Below are 20,283 nucleotides of genomic sequence, written 5' to 3'. Positions count from 1 at the left end.
ATTGATAAATGAATGCTATATTCAATTTTGGAATGAAAAGAATAAACCAGTAAGATCATTAAATGCAGAACGATCATGGTACATATTTTAAACTGATTGAGCATTACTATGGTAAACCTGATCCCCTGCAGCTCCTAATTTGGATCTTGAATTCTGTAAAATGGATTTACTATGAAAATAACCATTAATAAAACTGAGACTTTTGTACATGAGAGATGATAAACACTACATTATGAAGGATATGCAATATTACCAGAATCATCTATCATTATAGCTTTTTAGTCATGATATTTTTAGTCAAAAGTATTTCCAAATGTACCCTAAAAAATTACTGTCCCTGTTTTATGATAAAAATGGACAGGGCACCTAGCTGGCTCAGTTGGTTAAGCGTCCGACTCTTGATTTCAGCTCAGGTCATGATCTCATGGTCATGGGATTGAGCCCTGCCTTGGGCTCCATGCTCAGTGGGGAGTCTGCTTGAGATTCTCTCTCTCCTCTCCCTCTGTCCCCCCACCCTGTGCTCACTCTCTCTCTCTCTCTCAAAAATGATAAATCTTTAAAATATTGAAAGCACTCAAAATATCAGTAACTGACAAAATCAGCTGATATACAGATTACAAAAACTGTTCAACTTCATACTTAAAAATTTGTTTAAATTACAATTTAATTTGCAAATCCTAAACAGCCTCATCTGAATGCATAACACTTTGCAAAATCTTTATATTGTGAAACATGTTCTATAAAAATGCATTTAGTACTTTTTTCTATGCTCATTTCATGGTAAAGAATTCAGAAATGTTAATCCCTGCTCTAATATGACAATAGACCTGAAGTAATCAATCAAATCTACTACCATTTTTAAACTAATTTAAACTGCATGTAAGTCAAATATTTTCTTCTACTACAAACGACAAAACAAAAGCACCTAGTATTATTTATTTACATAGTAATACTCTATTCTGGTTTGTCTCCTCAAAAATATAAGAACTTTTACCATTGCTTAATTTTTTAAATAGCTCATTTAAAAAATTTATTTCACACAACCAATAAATAAAGTGTAATCACCAGAGTACCTCCCCAGGTCGAGAACAGATTCCTGGTTTTTCTAACCTATTTTGTTATTTCTTTGTATGAAAACCAATGTCTAATCCTATTTTAAAATATTCTTTCCAATTTTTTCAATAGTTAAAAATGGTTGGGTGGGAAAAGTCTATTTCAATAAAGATTTAGTTTCTCAGAAAAGCTTCCCCTCTTTCCCAGACCCTAATAAGACCAAATTGGGTGAATTCATTCTAGACTCCCCACAACAGCAAGAATTTCCATTATATCACTGCTCACACTTATTGAAATTACCTATTTAATTATCCATTTAAATTATACCATAATTATCTGTTATAATTGCACAGTACCGTGTAGTGGATAAATGTGGAATTTTTGGAGCCAGACTGGCAGATGTGAATTCCATCTTTCCATCCACACATACTGGCTGTGTGACTTGGGGCAAAGTAATCTTTCTTGCCTCAGTTTCATTATCTATAAAATTGGAATAATAATAAATACTACCTTCATTTCACAGGTTGTTGTAAGGAGTAAATGAGTTAATATACTGTAGCAAATGGAGAAGCGCTTAGCACATAGTAAGCACATGATAAAAGCTGGTCATTATTTTTATCATCTCACTTGGAAGTCATTATGTCGAACAAATTTTGAGAAAGCAGGGATTGTTTTTTTCACAATTACATCCTCAGAACAATGGCTGGCACATACATAGCAGTTGCTCAATAAATGATGGATGCGAGATTTCAGCTGCTAAATCTTTATAATGCTGCAAGGGTTTAGATATTATAAAGGTTAAATCAGCTTTTCTATAGAACACCCAATAAGTAGCAGAAAGAAGGCTGATAAAGTATCAGCTTATTTAACTGGATTGAACAAGAAACTACAGACTTTTGGTATTCAAAGAGCCACAAGATTTCACACCAGCTATTGAAATCCTCTAGCTTCTGCATGGTCACAGCCAGCAGAATCAGCCAAAAGCCATTATCGGCTCAGGTCATGATATCAGGGTCCTGGGACTGAGCCCCATGTTGGGCTCCAAGCTCAGCGTGGAGCCTGCTTAAGAATCTCTCTTTCCCCTTTTCTCTGCCCCTCCCCACCCACTCGCATTCCCTCTAGGGGGGGAAAAAAAAGCAAGTAAGAAAAAAGATTAGAAAATTAAATCAAAATAGATTAAAGAACCTAAGACCTAAAACTACCGAACTCTTAGGAGAAAACATAAACAGGTAACCTTCTTGACATCATTCTTGGTGATGATTTTTTGGGGGTTTAACACCAAAAGCAAAGGCAAGAGAAAGCAAAAGTAAGGTACAACAAACTAAAAAGCTTTTGCACAGCAAAAGAAACCATCTACAAAATGAAAAAGCAACATATGGGATATAAGAAAATACCTGCAAATCATATATCTGCTAAGGGGTTAATACCCAAAATATATAAAGAACTCATATAACTGCTCTATTGTGACAGATGGTAGTTACCCTTGTGAGCACAGCATAACATATAAACTTGTCAAATCACTATGTTGCATACCTGAATGAAACTAATGTAACGTTGTATGTCAACTATTTTCAATAAAAAACGAGAAAAGGGGCACCTGGGAGGCTCAGTCGGTTAAGCGTCTGCCTTTGGCTCAGGTCATGATCCTGGGAGTCCTGGGATCGAGCCCCATCGGGCTCCCTGCTCAGCAGGAAGTCTGCTTCTCACTCTCCCTCTGCCCCTCCTCCTGCCTGTGCTCCTTCTCTCACTTACTCCCTCTCTCTCTCAAATAAATAAATTAAAAAAACCATGAAAACAAAAGCTCATACCAATCAATAGCAAAAAATCCCCATTAAGTCTGATTAAAAGATGGGCAAAGGATCTGAATACGCATTTTTCCAAAGCAGACATACAAATGGCCAGTAGCTACATGAAACGGTGTTCAAAAACACCAAACAGGGAAATGCAAATCAAAACTGTAATAGGGTATCACCTCATACCTTCAAAATGGCTATGATCAGAAAGACCAGAAATAACAAGTGCAAGATGTCAATGCTCCCTAGAGCAATCTACACATTCAATGCAATCCCTATCAAAATACCATCCACTTTTTTCAAAGAAATGGAACAAATAATCCTAAAATTTGTATGGAACCAGAAAAGACCCCGAACAGCCAGAGGAATGTTGAAAAAGAAAAGCAAAGCTGGTGGCATCACAATTCCGGACTTCAAGCTCTATTACAAAGTTGTAATCATCAAGACAGTATGGTACTGGCACAAAAACAGACACATAGATCAATGGAATAGAACAGAGAGCTCAGAAATGGACCCTCAACTCTATGGTCAACTAATCTTTGACAAAGCAGGAAAGAATGTCCAATGGAAAACAGTCTCTTCAACAAATGGTGTTGGGAAAATTGGACAGCCACATGCAGAAGAATGAAACTGGACCATTTCCTTACACCACACACAAAAATAGACTCAAAATGGTTGAAAGACCTCAATGTGAGACAGGAGTCCATCAAAATCCTAAAGGAGAACACAGGCAGCAACCTCTTCGACCTCAGCCGCAGCAACTTCTTCCTAGACACATCGCCAAAGGCAAGGGAAGCAAGGGCAAAAATGAACTATTGGGACTTCATCAATATGAAAAGCTTTTGCACAGCAAAAGAAACAGTCAACAAAACCAAAAGACAACCGACAGAATGGGAGAAGATACTTGCAAATGACATATCAGATAAAGGGCTAGTATCCAAAAATCTATAAAGAACTTACCAAACTCAACACCCAAAGAACAAATGATCCAATCAAGAAATGGGCAGAAGACCAAGAAATGGGCAAAAGACACGAACAGACATTTTTCCAAAGAAGACATCCAAATGGCCAACAGACACATGAAAACGTGCTCAACATTGCTCAGCATCAGGAAAATCCAAATCAAAACCACAATGAGATACCACCTCACACCAGTCAGAATGGCTAAAATTAACACAGGAAACGACAGATACTGGTGGGGATGCAGAGAAAGGGGAACCCTCCTACGCTGCTGGTGGGAAATGCAAGCTGGTGCAGCCACTCTGCAAAACAGTATGGAGGTTCCTCAAAAAGTTGAAAATAGAGCTGCCATATGACCCAGCAATTGCACTATTGGGTATTTACCCCAAAAATACAAATGTAGGAATCCAAAGGGGTACATGCACCCCAATGTTTATAGCAGCAATGTCCACAATAGCCAAACTATGGAAAGAGCCAAGATATCCATCAACAGATGAATGGATAAAGATGTGGTATACACACACAGACACACACACACACAATGTAATATTATGCAGCCATCAAAAAAACCAAAATCTTGCCATTTGCAACAACGTGGATGGAACTAGAAGTGATGTGTGTGTGTATGTGTATATATATATGCATACATACAATGGAGTATTTTGCAGCCATCAAAAGGAATGAAATCTTGCCATTTGCAATGACATGGATGGAACTGGAGGGTATTATGATGAGCGAAATAAGTCAATCAGAGAAAGACATGTATCATATGATCTCACTGATATGAGGAATTCTTAATCTCGGGAAACAAACTGAGGGTTGCTGGAGTGGTGAGGGGTGGGAGGGATGGGGTGGCTGGTGATAGACATTGCTATGGTGAGCGCTGTGAATTGTGTAAGACTGTTGAATCACAGACCTGTGCCTCTGAAACAAATAATACATTATATGTTAAAAAAAAAAAAAAAAAAGGAAGAAGATAGCAGAAAGGGAAAAATGAAGGGGGGAAATCAGAGGGGGAGACGAACCATGAGAGACTATGGACTCTGAGAAACAAACTGAGGGTTCTAGAGGGGAGGGGGGTGGGGGGATGGGTTAGCCTGGTGATGGGTATTAAAGAGGGCACATACTGCATGGAGCACTGGGTGTTATACACAAACAATGAATCATAGAACACTACATCAAAAACTAATGATGTAATGTGTGGTGATTAATATAATTAAAAAAACAAAACAAAACAAGTGCAAGCAAGGATGTGGAGAAAAGGTAAACCTCATGCACTCGTGGTGGGAATGTGAAATGGCACACCACTATGGAAATAGTATGGAGTTTCCTCAAAAAATTATAAATAGAAATACCATATGATCCAGCAACTCCACTTCTGGGTATTTATTTGAAGAGAACAAAAACACTAATTTGAAAAGAGATATGTACCCCCTACATTCACTGCAGCTTTATTTACAATAGCCAAGACATGGAAGCAACCTGTGTCCACTAATGGAAAAATAAAGAAATAGGAGAGTGCACACACACACACACACACAATGGAGTATTATTTAGTTGCAAAAAGGAAGGAAAATTTGCCATTTGCAACAACATAGAAAGACGAGGGCATTATGCTAAGTAAAGTAAGTCAAACAGAGAAAGACAAATACTGTATAATCTCAATGATGTGTAATCTTAAAACAAAACAAAACTCAAGTTCATAATTACAGAGAACAGATTGGTGGTTGCCAGAGACAGAGACTAGAATATGGGAAAATTGGGTGAAGGTGATCAAAAAGTACAATCTTCATATTATAAAATAAATAAGCCCTGGGGATGTAGTATACAGTACTGTGACTATGGTTAATAATACTGTAATGTACATCTGAAAGTTGCTAAGAGGAGATCTTAAAAGTTCTCATAAGAAGAAAAATAATTTATAACTGTGTGGTTAACTAGACTTAATGGGATGATTGTTTTGTAATATACATACATCTAATCATTATGTTGTATACTTGAAACTAACATATCAATTATATTTCAATTAAAAAAGAAAAAAGATTACATTCACATTAAATATATAATTTCTCCCACTTTTCTTTCTACATATCCTTTTTGCATTTTCAAAAAGTATTAGCCTATGATATATTAGATAGCATTTTTTTAAAAGGTAGTCCTGCATAGATGGTTTGAGAATCACTAGTCTATATCCTTGTTACAAAAAATATGGGCCTCAGAATAGCAGTACTGGCAAATTCTGGGAGATAGCTGAAATGCAGAACCTCTGAGTACATCTAAGACCTAGAGAATCAGAATCTACATTTAAAAAAAAACCTGCAGGGTATTCATATGCAAATTAAAGTCTGGGAAGAACTAGTCTATATTATCTCATAAATCGTATATCATGGAGCCTGATACATGGTAAAATAATATTAGTCCCTATTATTTCTTCTTCTACTACCACTAGCACCTCATTAAGTTCTAAAGAGCGCACCTTCTTAAACGGATTCTTCCACTGTCCCTTTCACATACTATATGCAACCAGGGAAAATTAGATAAAAGAGTTAAAATGGCACTCCACTGCAAAAACAGTCTCAGATTTTACATATTTTAAAAGCTTTTATCTTCTACTACTGTTGTCAACAGATTAAGATGAAGCATAAAATAAGTGTTCAATAAATATTTTTAAATATTTGGGGCACCTCTGTGGCTCAGTCAGTTAAGCATCTGCCTTCTGCTCAGGTCATGGTCCCAGGTTCCTTGGATTGAGCTGGCATCAGGCTTCCTGCTCAGCGGGGAGCCTGCTTCACTCTCTACCCCTCGCCCTGCTCATGATCTCTCTCTCTCTCTCAAATAAATAAAATCTTTTTAAAAATTTCAAATATTTACTATTTGTGAGATCAATTCAAATAAATCAAACCTAGGAACAAATAACATAGTCACAATAACCCTTGCATTAAGAAGTGATAACTAATTCCAAGAAGAAAGGATACCTATCAATGAGCAAAACAATGTTCTTGCATTCAGTACAATAACGTATTTTTATTTTTTCTTTTTTTAACATATTTTTAAATAATTTTAAAACACCAGTTCCATATGTTAAATTTTGTTGAATATTTATTTTATGTTAGGTGAGAAAAATAAAAGCAAAAATCAATTAGTATACAGAATAATAATATTTAACCTCTATAAAATTTATAAGGAAAGACTAGAAATTGTAAGTATTAAGGGTTTTAAATTTTACTTGTCTATATTTTCTAAAATTTCTATGAAAACCATCTATTGCTTTCAAAAAAATATACGGTTTTTCAGTTTTTCCTCTGACATGATTTAAGTACCATACTTTCAAGATAGAAAATTGGTAATTACACAGAAATAGCATCAACTAAGTAGGAAAAAAAAAGATTCACAAAGTCAGTACCATTTTGACATTTTTTCCAATTTTTAAATGTTTCTAAACTAGTTTACACATATAAAAATGTATGTAATAAATAGCTATGTATCCACTATTCAACAAATAAAACATTGCCAATATAGCTTAAAACCCTATGGAATTCTCTCAAATTCCCCTCTGAAGTAAACAATATCCTAAATTTGTCTTTTTATTGCTTTCATGCATTACTTAATACTTCTATTGCATATGTATACTCCCTAATATAGCACCATTCTGCATGTTTTAAAATGTTATCTAAATAGTATCTTTTTTTCTTTACTCGCTTAACATTCAATATGTAAGATTGACATATGTTGAAAAAATATAACACTGGCATACATGTCACTACTATATAATATTCTATTTATAAACATAACACAATTTATCCATTCCCCTTTCAATGACTTTTAACTCACTTCCCATTTTCTCCTATTACAAAAAGGCTGCTATAAACACTTCAGTAATATGTCTCCTTGCATAAACATGAGAATTTATGTGAAATTCTCTCTAGGAGTAGAATTCTAGGTTGTAGAGTATGCACACCTTCAAAGTTACTAGACACTGCCAAACTGTTCTGTAGGACAGAAATATACTATCATTTAAGAAAAAAGTCTCATATTTCATACTGAATCAGAATGTTTCTGAGCTATACAGACAGCCCCAACTTATGAAAGAAAGCTTCCAAAGCCCACTTACAAGTTTTATGTAACTTGTGATGCACTTTCCAGATGGTAAAAAGCAAAGCAATCACAAGTACATTTCCTTATCAGTTCATTTAACCCTTATGTAGTTTTTTCTTATCTAAAATAGTCTGACCTGGGTTAAAAGGTAGTCATTTGCCATAATAAATATTCAAGACCACATTTGTTAAATGAGTTAATCTTCTCTAGGCTCCTTAGTTTCATTAATGTTCTATAAATAAAATTGCAGCCATTACTCCGGGTGTTGATCAAGCAAAATTTGACAGAAATACAGTAATATTTTTAGTTTGTTGCCAGTATCTGGTCTTGATGCTCAGTGTTATACAGGCTGCTATAGCCACTTGGCAAGAGTGTTGACTGATGCTTATTGTTAGATCCTGACCCCACAGGCATAACAGTTCACAGTTCATGATGAAAACAGTAATGTGTATCCTGGTAATATTGATAGAACAATACTTTTGGATTCTCTTGTCAGCCAGGGTGATAATGACCATGATCCAGCCATTTATACTGCCTCTTCCAGCTCCTATGAATAAAGCCACTCATCTTTAAGGGTAAGCCCAAATTAAAAGTATAACAATAATAGAATGTTCCTTTGATAACTGGCTCATATGGGTGGTAAATCCGTGGCCTTGATTTAGTTCCCTGAAGGTAAAAGTAAATAAACCATAGATGAAAGATCAGGGATTCCTTCTAGGAATGCACATGAAGTCTTCTCTCAATTATATAATTTAAGGTTTTCTGTGCTAACAATAATAGCATCAGCATACATTTGATACTATTTGCAAGAATATGAGTTAAGGGCTCTACTCCCTTAATCCTTACAACATCATGAATCCTCACAACCCCATGAACTGTTACTCCCATTACATACATAAGAAAATGAGTGCAGAGAATTTACATAATTCAAATGATATCCAACAGTAAGTAGCAGGATGAGTCTGAACCCAAGCAATCTGATTCTAGAGCCCACCATGCAATGCTGCCTCTCTGGTATTAACTGTTCCTCCCTAGAATTATTGTGAATTAAATGGCTCAATGACAGGCTAGAGACATAAAATGAGGAGTATATTTGTTGAAACAGTAATTCACAGGTGAAAAGGAATTAAGCCAGGAAAATGCAACAACAACAAAACAATCAAAAAAATTTTTTTAAACCCCCAATTTGGCAAGTGGTATTTGAAATAGTGGAGGTAGTCATAAGAGCTTTTGAGAACTTTTTGAACCCCTGGATTCTGATGGGAAAAAAAAAGCAAACAAAATGGGAAATGGAAAAATTTCCTATGGTAAGTAGATATCAAGTACATTCATTCATTCCTCCTGAAGAATATTCCCCTTGTCCAAGATGGGAATAAACTGCAGCAACCTTCTGTGATGCTGAGATAGTTCCTGCAGAATGATAATGACATGGCAATTATAATTAATAATTAATATTCATTGCAATGAAATGCGAGGGAAAAGTCTAGAGAAAGGCTATGTAACTCTATTCCATTTAACAAAAGGGAGCATCTGAATGACACTGAAAATTAAAAAACAAACAAAAACAAACTGTTCCTACAAGGATAAGAATCTTTAGGGTCTGAGCCTTAAATCCAACTTCAACCTGAGGCCTACCCAGAGAAACAGAGTCAGAGGAAGCACCTAATCTTCCTTTGGAAACTGGTGACTTGTTTTTGCAGCACTGAAGTTACCCAGACAAGAGAAAGACCCATTATCCCTTCTTCAGTTCCTAGATCTCTGGAACCCCTGGTAGTCACCTAGCTAAAGGACCACAGGTGCCATACAGATATTCCAAGAAAGAACAGACAAAGAAAGAAAACTCTACTTCTACCTAATACCAAAGGAAGACAGTGCCCCTGATTCCTGAACTTTCTCTTGGAGAGTTCTCAGCAGCTGAAAAGTTAGGACTTCCTTTCTTCTTTTTTCAGGACTTCCTTTGAAAAATAGAAAAAGCATCACCATCAAATAAGAGAGGTAGGTGCAACTACTCTGAGTGAATTTATCTGATACAAAACCCATAACTTTTAGAGATGACTTTTTAAGGATAAATGGGCTTCTGAAAACTAAACATGGTCCTCCTAGCTCAAACTTCTATATTAAATGAGTAGGTCAGGGGCGCCTGGGTGGCTCAGTCATTAAGTGTCTGCCTTCGGCTCAGGTCATGATCCCGGGGTCCTGGGATTGAGCCCCGCATCGGGCTCCCTGCTCGGCAGGAAGTCTGCTTCTCCCTCTCCCACTCCCCCTGCTTGTGTTCCGTCTCTCGCTGTGTCTCTGTCAAATAAATAAATAAAAAATCTTAAAAAAAAAAAAAAATGAGTAGGTCAGAGTTCATCAAGTTTTTCTTGATTTTGTACATTCCTCATTTTCAACTTTCAGAATTTTTAAATTTGACAAAGCATTTAAAATATTTTTGAGAAAGCTTCTAATTTTTTTAGTTTAAGAAAGTACTTTTAAAAATTGTATTTATAAATAACCACATCTGCAGCTTTAGAATCAGATTCCCATCAATATGTTAATATTTCAAAGATGTATTTAAAGCTTTTTTATGTTAGCCTTTATTGTTAAGAACATCAAAGGAATTAAACTCTAAATACATTACCCTTCCCATTTTCATGGCCCTTTTTTAGCAAAAGATCCATCACTTATTTTTGCATGTTTGGCAGCTTATCAGTATGTGAAGCTATCTCCTTCTCCATCAGTTGCCTAACCAGAAAGGCCTCTGAGCAACTCTAACATACTGCTGAGGAATGACCCCTGGGGGAGTACTCATTTACCAGTTTGAGGAACACATTCTAGATTTCCATATGGACAAACCAACTTTTTAAAATCACTAAAAGCCCGACTCTTGTGGGTCCAGATATCTTAGTTCACTCATATCACACATGTATTTAAATAACCAAATTAAGTGAATTCAAGAATAAAATTCATGCAATAAAAATAGTTATACCCTTCTTCTACTCAACTAAAAAACCATGCACCCTAGAGTAATAAGCATGATAAATACAATCTATTGTTCTGTTAGTATGGATTTTTGAATGCTTCTCAGGTGAAGCATCTCATTCCATGGCTATTCTATTGTACAAACATAGTATTCTTCATAAAATATATTAAAACACAAACCAGCAACTTTATTTAGTAAACAACCACAGAAATAGCTATCTGATCCATTATCAGAGGAAAACTCTACTCTGATGTGTGTGTATATTCTATTTATCCAATTAAATAAAATTGGCAAGGCAAGTTTAAGTGGCATTACTTTATTAGAATACTTCTGGCCAATACACATAATTAAAAGTAAAAATAGTGAGATAGTTACCTCTTTAAAAGTAAAATACTGTATTTCAGACATGCATCCAAATTGATACTGTTTTACTGTATTTTCAGATACTTACAAAAATATAAGATTAATTACATTTGTACACAATACAAAATATTCAGATACTTAGAGAAACAGGAGACCAGGATCCCTTTGATAATCAACAGTAGTTCACAGTATTACCAGTCTTTTTATTATTTATTTATTTATTAAATTTTATTTTATTATGTTATGTTAGTCACCATACATTACATCATTAGTTTTTGATGTAGTGTTCCATGATTCATTGTTTGTGTATAACACTCAGTGCTCCACTCAATACGTGACCTCTTTAATACCCATCACCAGGCAAACCCATCCCCCAACCCCCTCCCCTCTAGAACCCTCAGTTTGTTTCTCACGGTCCATAGTCTCTCATGGTTCGTCTCCCCTTCCGATGTCCCCCCCCCTTCATTTTTCCCTCCCTATTACCAGTCTTTTTAAATATACCTCCTAAGAAAGACTGGAAGATGTGCCACTTAAATATTAAGACTAACAGTGGCACAAACTGAATTATCATCTACTTGATCAAATGTCACAATTTCATTTAGAGCAATAATTGACTTTCTCTTTTTTTTCCTGCTCTCTGCTTTGAGTTCTTTTTTTTTTTTTTTTTAAGATTTTATTTATTCGTTTGAGACAGAGAGATACAGAGAGAAAGAGCATGAGCAGGGGGAGAGGCAGAAGCAGGCTCCCTGCTGAGCCAGGAGCTGGATGCAGGGCTCATCCCAGGACCCTGGGATCATGACCTCAGCTGGAGGCAGACGTTTAACCATCTGAGCCACCCAGGTGCCCCTCTGCTTTGAGTTTTTTTTTTTTAAGATTTTATTTGAGAGAGCGAGAATGAAAGAGAGAGAGAGAGAGCACATGAAAGAGGGGAAGGGTCAGAGGGAGAAGCAGGCTTCCCGTGGAGCAGGGAGCCCGATGCGGGACTCGATCCCGGGACTCCAGGATCATGACCTGAGCCGAAGGCAGTCGCTTAACCAACTGAGCCACCCAGGCGCCCCTGCTTTGAGTTCTTATGTCTTCAATGTGTACTATCAATCTCTAACTTAGATGCATTCAAGTGTGTTTATGGACACTTCTGTGAGAGGGATCTTTTTTTGTCTTTCCAGCTCTTGACTTCCTTCTTATTCTCCTCTTCCCTATAACCTACCCCTTTTACCTTTCATATCATTTTAATCTACTCATAAAATTAAAGAGATTAAACCATGCATATGGAAGTGTGACAATGCATATGTATACATCAGTATTACTGCCAAATAATTGATCAGGCACTATGCTAGGTGCTTGGATACAAGAATGAATAAAACGGTCTTTGACGTCAAGGAGCTCATAGCTTAGAAAAAAGAAACAATACCTAAAAAGATTTCAATAAACTGAGTAACTTCTGCATGAGTTCTGAGTCTGAGGTGTGTCCCATTACAGTTTCCAAAGGTTTGATCAGTATTCTTAGACTCCCTATTATTCTAATGGACAAGATAGCATAACCAATGAAATTTTAAATGATGCCCAAGCCAGTGTGCCAACTTCCAAGTTAAACTTCTTGAGTTGAGTAAGAATAGTTTGGAAGATGGTAATATATCAGCTCAACTTCAAATGAGAACATCAAAGCAGAACAAGCACTCTCAGGCAGGCAGAAGAAATAGCATTAAGATTTACTAAAAATGCCCTAAAGCATAATGAAACATGCTGATAACTAGAAAACAAAAATGTCCACAAGCACACACCTCTGGTGGCATCATAATCATCACAGTTACATTTTATTGAGTGCCTTCTATGCACCACTATCTATAGATAACTGCATTTTCCCCATCTCAAAACTGAGGAAATTTTGTCTAAGAGAATTTAACTTTCTCAAAGTCAGAGAATGGTAGAGAACTGATTTAAAGTTGGGAACTATGACAACAGATGACTTAATGTTAGTCACTGATTTTTTCATTTCCAGCACCGAGAAATCTGACAACAGAGTACACATTTAAATAGAGAATAATTTCCATTAAGCAAGCCATTTTCAAGGTCTCAGAATCCCTTTGGTCTCGGGACTTGTTATATAAAAATATTTTGTCTTAAAACATATTTTGTCTTATGTCTGCCTTCCGCTCAGCTCATGATCCCAGGATCCTGGGATCGAGCCCTGCTTCAGGTTCCCTACTCCACGGGAAGACTGCTTCTCCCTCTCCCACTCCCCCTGCTTGTGTTCCCTCTCTCACTGTGTCTCTCTCTGTCAAATAAATAAAATCTTTAAAAAAATATATTGTCTTAAAAAATATTGAGAACCCCAAGGAGCTTTTATGTGGAACATATCCAGTGATATTTACCACATTAGAAAGTAAACCTGAAAAATTAAAAACACAAGGAACTCAGAGCAAAAACATTATCATATATCATGTAGCATTTGCAAACTTCAGAGTACACTCAGGAAAGAACAAGACTGAAATGGCAAAAAATGTTTTAGTAGTATGAAAATAGTTTTAACCTAGCAAACACTCTAAAAGGGTCTCAGAGACACAGAGAGGTCCCTGGAACATATTACGTAAATGGCTGGAATAGACTATTTACTATATTTTAAAATAAATTATGAACCCTGATTACCACTACTGTCAGAATCTGGAAACCCTGGTTGAAGATTATTTATTTAAAACAGAGGCCTCATTTCAACAGAAAGGAAAAAAGATTCAGGGAAGTCAAGGGGCATGCCTAACATCACACAGCTAGTTGGTGGCAGTTATTTAATACTACTATATTAAAGAACAGATTTTTGTCTTCTGATTATAAAATATCAGTAGACAATTACTTGGGGAGTTGGTAGTAAGGAAAGCAATTACACAATAGCGAACAGGGTATCAAAATTCCAAGGATTTCTGGAATAAGCCAGTACTTTCAGTCTTGTGCAGAAAAAGCTGATTGTGCAGGCTTCGTTTCTCCATTCACTGGTATGTGCTGTTCCTAGGGTTTCTACTTTCAAAGCATATCCGTGGCCCTTATCAGATCAGCCTAGCTAAAAACTCCATTTCCATTAGCACTTCCAGACAGGACAAAGTAACAGAGACCAGATTAACCCTCACATTTGAAACAATCAAAAAACTAAACAGCAGTTTTGAGACATCGGATGTGGACAGTGCAGGATACTGATCCCTGAGAGAGGGGAAACAAAGTGAATCTTAGGATTGCTGACGGGGACTAGGGAAGAGGGAGATATCTCCACCTAGAACTCTATCCCAGCAAAAAAATAAAGAATATTTCAGACACACAGAAGATGAAAAACCTCATCAGCACCAGACCTGCACAATCAGAGTGTTAAAAGAAGTTCTTTAATCACAAGAAAAATAATACCAGCTAGAAATATGGACCTATACAAAGGACTAAAGCATATTTCTTGACCATAATGGAATTAAATTAAATATCAATAATAAAAATATCACCAGAGAATCCTCAAATATTTCAAAATCAAACAATATACTTCTAAGTAAGTATTCAAGGAAGAAATCAATAGGAAAATTATAAAGTATTTTGAACTGAATGAAATGAAAACTCAACATAGCAAAAACTGTAGGATGCAGGTAATACCATGGTCAGAGGAAAATTTATAGCACTAAAACACCTGTTAGAAAAGTTCTAATCAATGACCTCAATTACACCTTAAGAAACTAGAAAACAGGGTGCCTGGATGTCTCAGATGGTTAAGCGTCTGCCTTTGGCTAAGGTCATTACCCAAGATCCTGGGATGGCGTCCTGCATCGGGCTCCCTGATCAGCAGGGAATCCGCTTCTTCCTCTCCCTTTCCCCCTCCCCCCTGCTCATGCTCTCTCTTTCTCTTGCTCTCTCTCAAATAAATAAAACCTTAAAAAAAAAAACAAACCTAGGAAACAAAGAACAAATTAAATTCAAAATAAGAGTTACAGAAGTCAAGCATACTGAAAACAGAAAAACAACAGAGAAAACCAATGAAACAAAAAACTAGTTCTTTGAGAATATCAGTAAAATGATAAGCCTCTAGCCATACCGAAAAAAAAAAAAAAGGAAACAATTCACTAATAATATCAGGAATGAGTTAGGGACTGTAACTATAGATTCTACAAATATTGTGCTAGGCAGACTCTAAAATGGCCCTCAATGATCTCTGGTATCCATTCCCCTATATAAACCATTCCCCTGGAGTGTGAGCGGGCCTAGTAATTTGCTTCTAACCAAAAGAATATGGCAAAAGTGATACGATGTCATTTCTGTGATTAGGCTCCATAATACTGTGTCTTCTATCTTGCTAGAAGACCTCTTCCCTTGCTGGCTTTGATGAAGTAAGCTGCCACGATGGAAAGGCCTGGCTAGCAAGATACAGAAGAAGGCAGTTTCCAGCCAATAGCCACTGGGAACTGTGGCCTTCAGTTCAACAAATGAAAAAACTGAATCCTGACAAACACATATGAACGTGGAAGCAGACTGTTCTCCAAAAGGTCTTTCAGATGGTACTCTGATTCTGACCAGTATCTTGCTTACGACCTTGTAAGAGACCCTGAAGCAGAGGACCAAGCAAAGCTACACCCAAATCCTCATGAACAGAAACTGACAGACAATAAATGTGTATTATTTTAAGAAACAAAATTTGTGGTACTTCGTTGATATAATCAAAAGATAATTCACACAAATATTTAAAAGATAACAAATATTATGAACAACTTTATGCCAATAAATTCAACTTAGATGAAATGGACAAATGGACATATTTCTTAAAATACACAAACTAATAAAGTTCACTCAAGAAAAAATAAGTAACTTGAATAGTCCTTTATTCACAAAACTGAAATTATAATTAAAAATCATCCCTAGAAGAAACTTCAGGCACACATATCTTAACTGATAAATTCTACTGAACATTTAAGGAGGAAATAATACCAATTCTACACATATTCCTCAAGAAGTTAAAGAGTAATACCTCTCGACTCATTCTTTGAAGCCCATATTAGCATGATACCAAATTCTGACATAGTACAAGAAAAAAAAAATCCTACAGATCAGTATTACTCAAATATAAAAATTCTTAACATTTTAACAAATTGAATTCAATAATATATAAAAAGGATAATATATAATAACCCAGTGCTATTTATCTCAGGAATGCAGTTAGTTTAAAATTTAAAACAGTAATCAAATATAATGCCTAGAGTAACACACTAAAAAATTATATGACCAATTCAATAAATGTGGAAAAAACATTTCATAAAATCCAGAAATCCATTTTTGATACTCTCAACAATTAGGAATAGAAGGGAATGTCCTCAATCTAATAAATCACATCAATGAAACTTATAATTAACATCATGCTTAATGGTGAAACACAGTTTTCCCAACATCAAGGACAAGGCAAAGCTAACCATTCTTAATACTACTATTTAACACTGTACAAGATATCATAACCAATTCAATAAGAAGAAAAAAAATCCAGATTGGAAAAGAAAGTTACTCGCATTATTCATGGATGATGTACTATCCAAATAGAAAACCTTCTAGCATGTACAAAAAAGTTACCACAACTAGTGAGTTTAGCAAGGTGCAGGATACAAGATCCACATACAAAAATGTATTGTAGTCTTATATAAGACATGAAGACTCAGAAATTGAAATAAAAAATTTATACTAGCATCAAAAATTAGGAAAGAGATAAACTAAGTAAAAGATGTGCAAGATGTGTTCACTGAAAACTACAAAACATTACTGAAAGAAATTAAAGAAGAACTAAATAGCGAGATACATCACATTCGTGGATCAGAAGACTCCACACTGTTATCAATTCCCCTTAAAATGATCTATAAATTCAACACAATCCCAACCAAAATCTCAGAATTATAGAAACTGGGGGCACCTGGGTGGCTCAGTCAGTTAAGTGTCTAAATTCAGCTCAGGTCATGATCTCGAGGTCCTGGGATGAGCCCTCATCAGGCTCTGTGCTCAGTGCTCTCTGCTTGTCCCTCTCCCTCTCCCTCCGTTCCCCCACCACTGATGCTCTCTCTCTTTCTCAAATAAATAAAATCTTTAAAAACTGATATGCTGGTTTAAAATTTTTCAATTTATATGCAAAGTGCCTAGAATTTGCAAAAACAATTCTGAAACATAATAACAAGGTTGGAGGACTTACATTACCTGATATGAAGATTTTTTTTTTTTTAAAGATTTTTATTTATTTATTCATGAGAGAAAGAGAGAGAGAGAGGCAGAGGGAGAAGCAGGCTCCCAAGGAGCAGAGAGCCCGATGTGGGACTCGATCCCAGGACCCTGGGATCATGACCTGAGCCGAAGGCAGACGCTTAACCATCTGAGCCACCCAGGCGCCCGATTTTTTTTTTTTTTTAAAGATTTATTCATTCACTTGGTGGGGGGCAGAGACAGAAGGAAAGAGAATCCTAAGCAGGAAACCCCTCCTCCCCCACCACTGAGCACGGAGTCTGACACTGGACTTGATCTCACCACCCTGAGATCATGACCTGAGCCAAAACCAACAGTCGGCCACCCAACCGAGTCAACTAGACACCCCTGAAGATTTATTTTAAAGGTACAGTAATCAAGGTGCTATGGTATTGCTGTAAAGGCTTTGAAAAATCAGTAGAACAAAACAGAGTTCAGACATTGACTCTCACATACATGGTCAAATTGATTTTTAACAGAGATAACAAGAGAATTCAATGGGGAAGATCATCTTTTCAACAAATGGTGGTAACAAAGCTGGATAGCATTATTTAAAAAAAAAAAAACAACAAACCATCAATTTCAACCCTTACTTCACACCTTATACAAAAATGAACTCACAATGGATCACAGATCTAAATTAACGATTAAATGTATGTCATCTAATGAACTATTTCTTGAGACTATTACTAGCAGTCAAACTCAATTCATAAGTAATGCAGAAGGATTCCAGGGTGGGGAAAAAACTGAGAAGTATATCCTATTCCTTTCTTAAGGAATTATAACTTGCATATTAGCATGTGGAATATTAAAAACTGAGAAATCTAACAAGTAAGTCTAATTTTGTCTAACTCAATAATATATAAATATATTAGACTATGGAGCTCTGTATTTACAAATTATTTATTAATATCCTATTAAGCACAGTGTGAAAAACCATGATCTTGGAGAAAATTTTTGTTTTACATGTTATGAACTAATGTCCAGAGTAAGTAACATCTGATCAAGTTCACTTGTCTAATGGGAAAGTCTCCGGGCTTAAATCCTTTGTTCTTTATATTATAAACAGATTACCATTTTCAATTGATGTGCCCTAGAGGTTTGATAACCAAGTATTGCTTCAATTTCTGTGCTTCTACTCTCCCTGGGCCATCATTATCATAACTTTTATCACTATAGAGTATAATAATCTGTTTTCCCCATGAGAATGAGCACTTATTTGCCTAGATAGTATGGACTGATCATTTTATTTTGCTTAACTATTCCAAAGACCAGAAAATTATGGAATCTCAATAAATGTTGCATGAATGAAAGAACTGAGAGAAAAAAGGATTCCATGTGAACAGCCTACAAAGAGTACAAGCCCAAGAGAAGACTACAGAATTCTAAACTGGGAAGAAAGTGAGTATAAAGTGACCTAAGAGAGTAAGGTAAGGTTAGTGGGAAGTCAAGAATAATATTTAAAGAGCAAGAACTCAGAAAACTATAAACCCAATGAGATGTAATGGTATCACCAATATGGAGACCATATTTGCTTACAGGACAGTTGATACTTTCTTGTTAATCACTAAATAACTTCTTATATTAAACACTAAGAAGCGGGCTGCTCCATGCAAAAAGAAGCACATTCTGATATAAAACCACATTAAAATAATTATTTCATTTGATAGGACAAAGGATTAAGTATCAGTTCAATACACTGAAGGAAAAACACTCCAAGCTTGTTATTTTCAAAATACAAATGTTAGAATATATGACAAAAGTACATCACAAAAGGAACTAAAATTAATTGCTCATGCTAAGCCTTTGACATACATAAGCTCATTTAGATCTCATAACTACCCTGTGGGGTAGATATCCTTTCAAACAAATTTAAGGAACAGCCTGTCATAAGAATGTAGATTAGTAAGAATCTATATTTATAAAAATCTGGGTTGTCCAATTTTTTCCCCAATAATCTCTAAATCCCAAGATCTATAATGGAATAAACTTTTCCAATAGTTTCAATTTTACGAACAATTTACTTTTCTTGACCTACAGAACCTCTTGTTGGTCATTTAAAAACTGCAACAGGTCCCTCATCTTGTTCAGGACATACTCCAGGAATTCAAAACAGCGGCTTCTCTAAGGAGCATCTGAGACTTGTAAAATTCCTACGTACTTCTGTATCAAAATGGATCTGTAATTTTTCATGAGACTAGATGTAAGAGGAAGAACACTTATAACCTACTTAATAAATTCCAGATATTGTGCTTTATAAAGCTTCCTGTATTAATTCTCACACACTTGTTACGAGATAAATCTCTTTGCAGATGAGAAATCTGAGGCTCAGAAATTAAGTATCTTATCTTTTCCAAGGTCAAATATAGTGGTGAAACCAGGATGTAAACTTATCTAATTTATTCTATGGCTTATATTTTTTTAAGTATAAAATGTAAATAATATTTTTATAAGAAATAATGACAGTGCCATCATTGTACAACTTCTGGAGTGTCTGCCTTTAAAGTCCTAGAAAAGGAGGAATAACAACAGTTTTGGGGTCTCTTTTACATGTTGGCAAGTGATATGGTAGAAGGGGAGAGTAACTTAGAGTCATACTGCCTGGCTACTAGTCTTGGATGTTTAGTATCTGTTAAGTTATCCATCTTCTCTGAACCTCAATTTCCTCACTTCTAAAATGGACAGGATTTTAAAAATGGCTTCTTGATAAGCTGGTGTGAAGCGTAAAATAGGGAACAGGTGAAAGGTTTTAAATGATATTATAACAAATGCTAGTTATGATTATTGCTATTAACAAAAATAGGCTAAGTGAACCTAGAAAGGTAT

The 20,283-nt window shown here is 35.7% G+C and overlaps 1 protein-coding gene across 6 annotated transcripts in view; it reads right to left on the bottom strand.

Moving 5' to 3' along the window:
* The window catches only part of TCF12 (transcription factor 12), a 374,492-nt gene that overhangs the window by 189,235 nt on the left and 164,974 nt on the right, over positions 1-20,283 (bottom strand). The window lies entirely within an intron of this gene.

The sequence above is a fragment of the Mirounga leonina genome, unplaced genomic scaffold (assembly GCF_011800145.1).
Source record: "Mirounga leonina isolate KUSES-001 unplaced genomic scaffold, KU_Mleo_1.0 Mir_91, whole genome shotgun sequence".
In the NCBI taxonomy this organism is placed as follows: domain Eukaryota; kingdom Metazoa; phylum Chordata; class Mammalia; order Carnivora; family Phocidae; genus Mirounga; species Mirounga leonina.
Note: the sequence above shows the minus strand (reverse complement) of the source record. Positions and strands in the feature narration are given on the sequence as shown.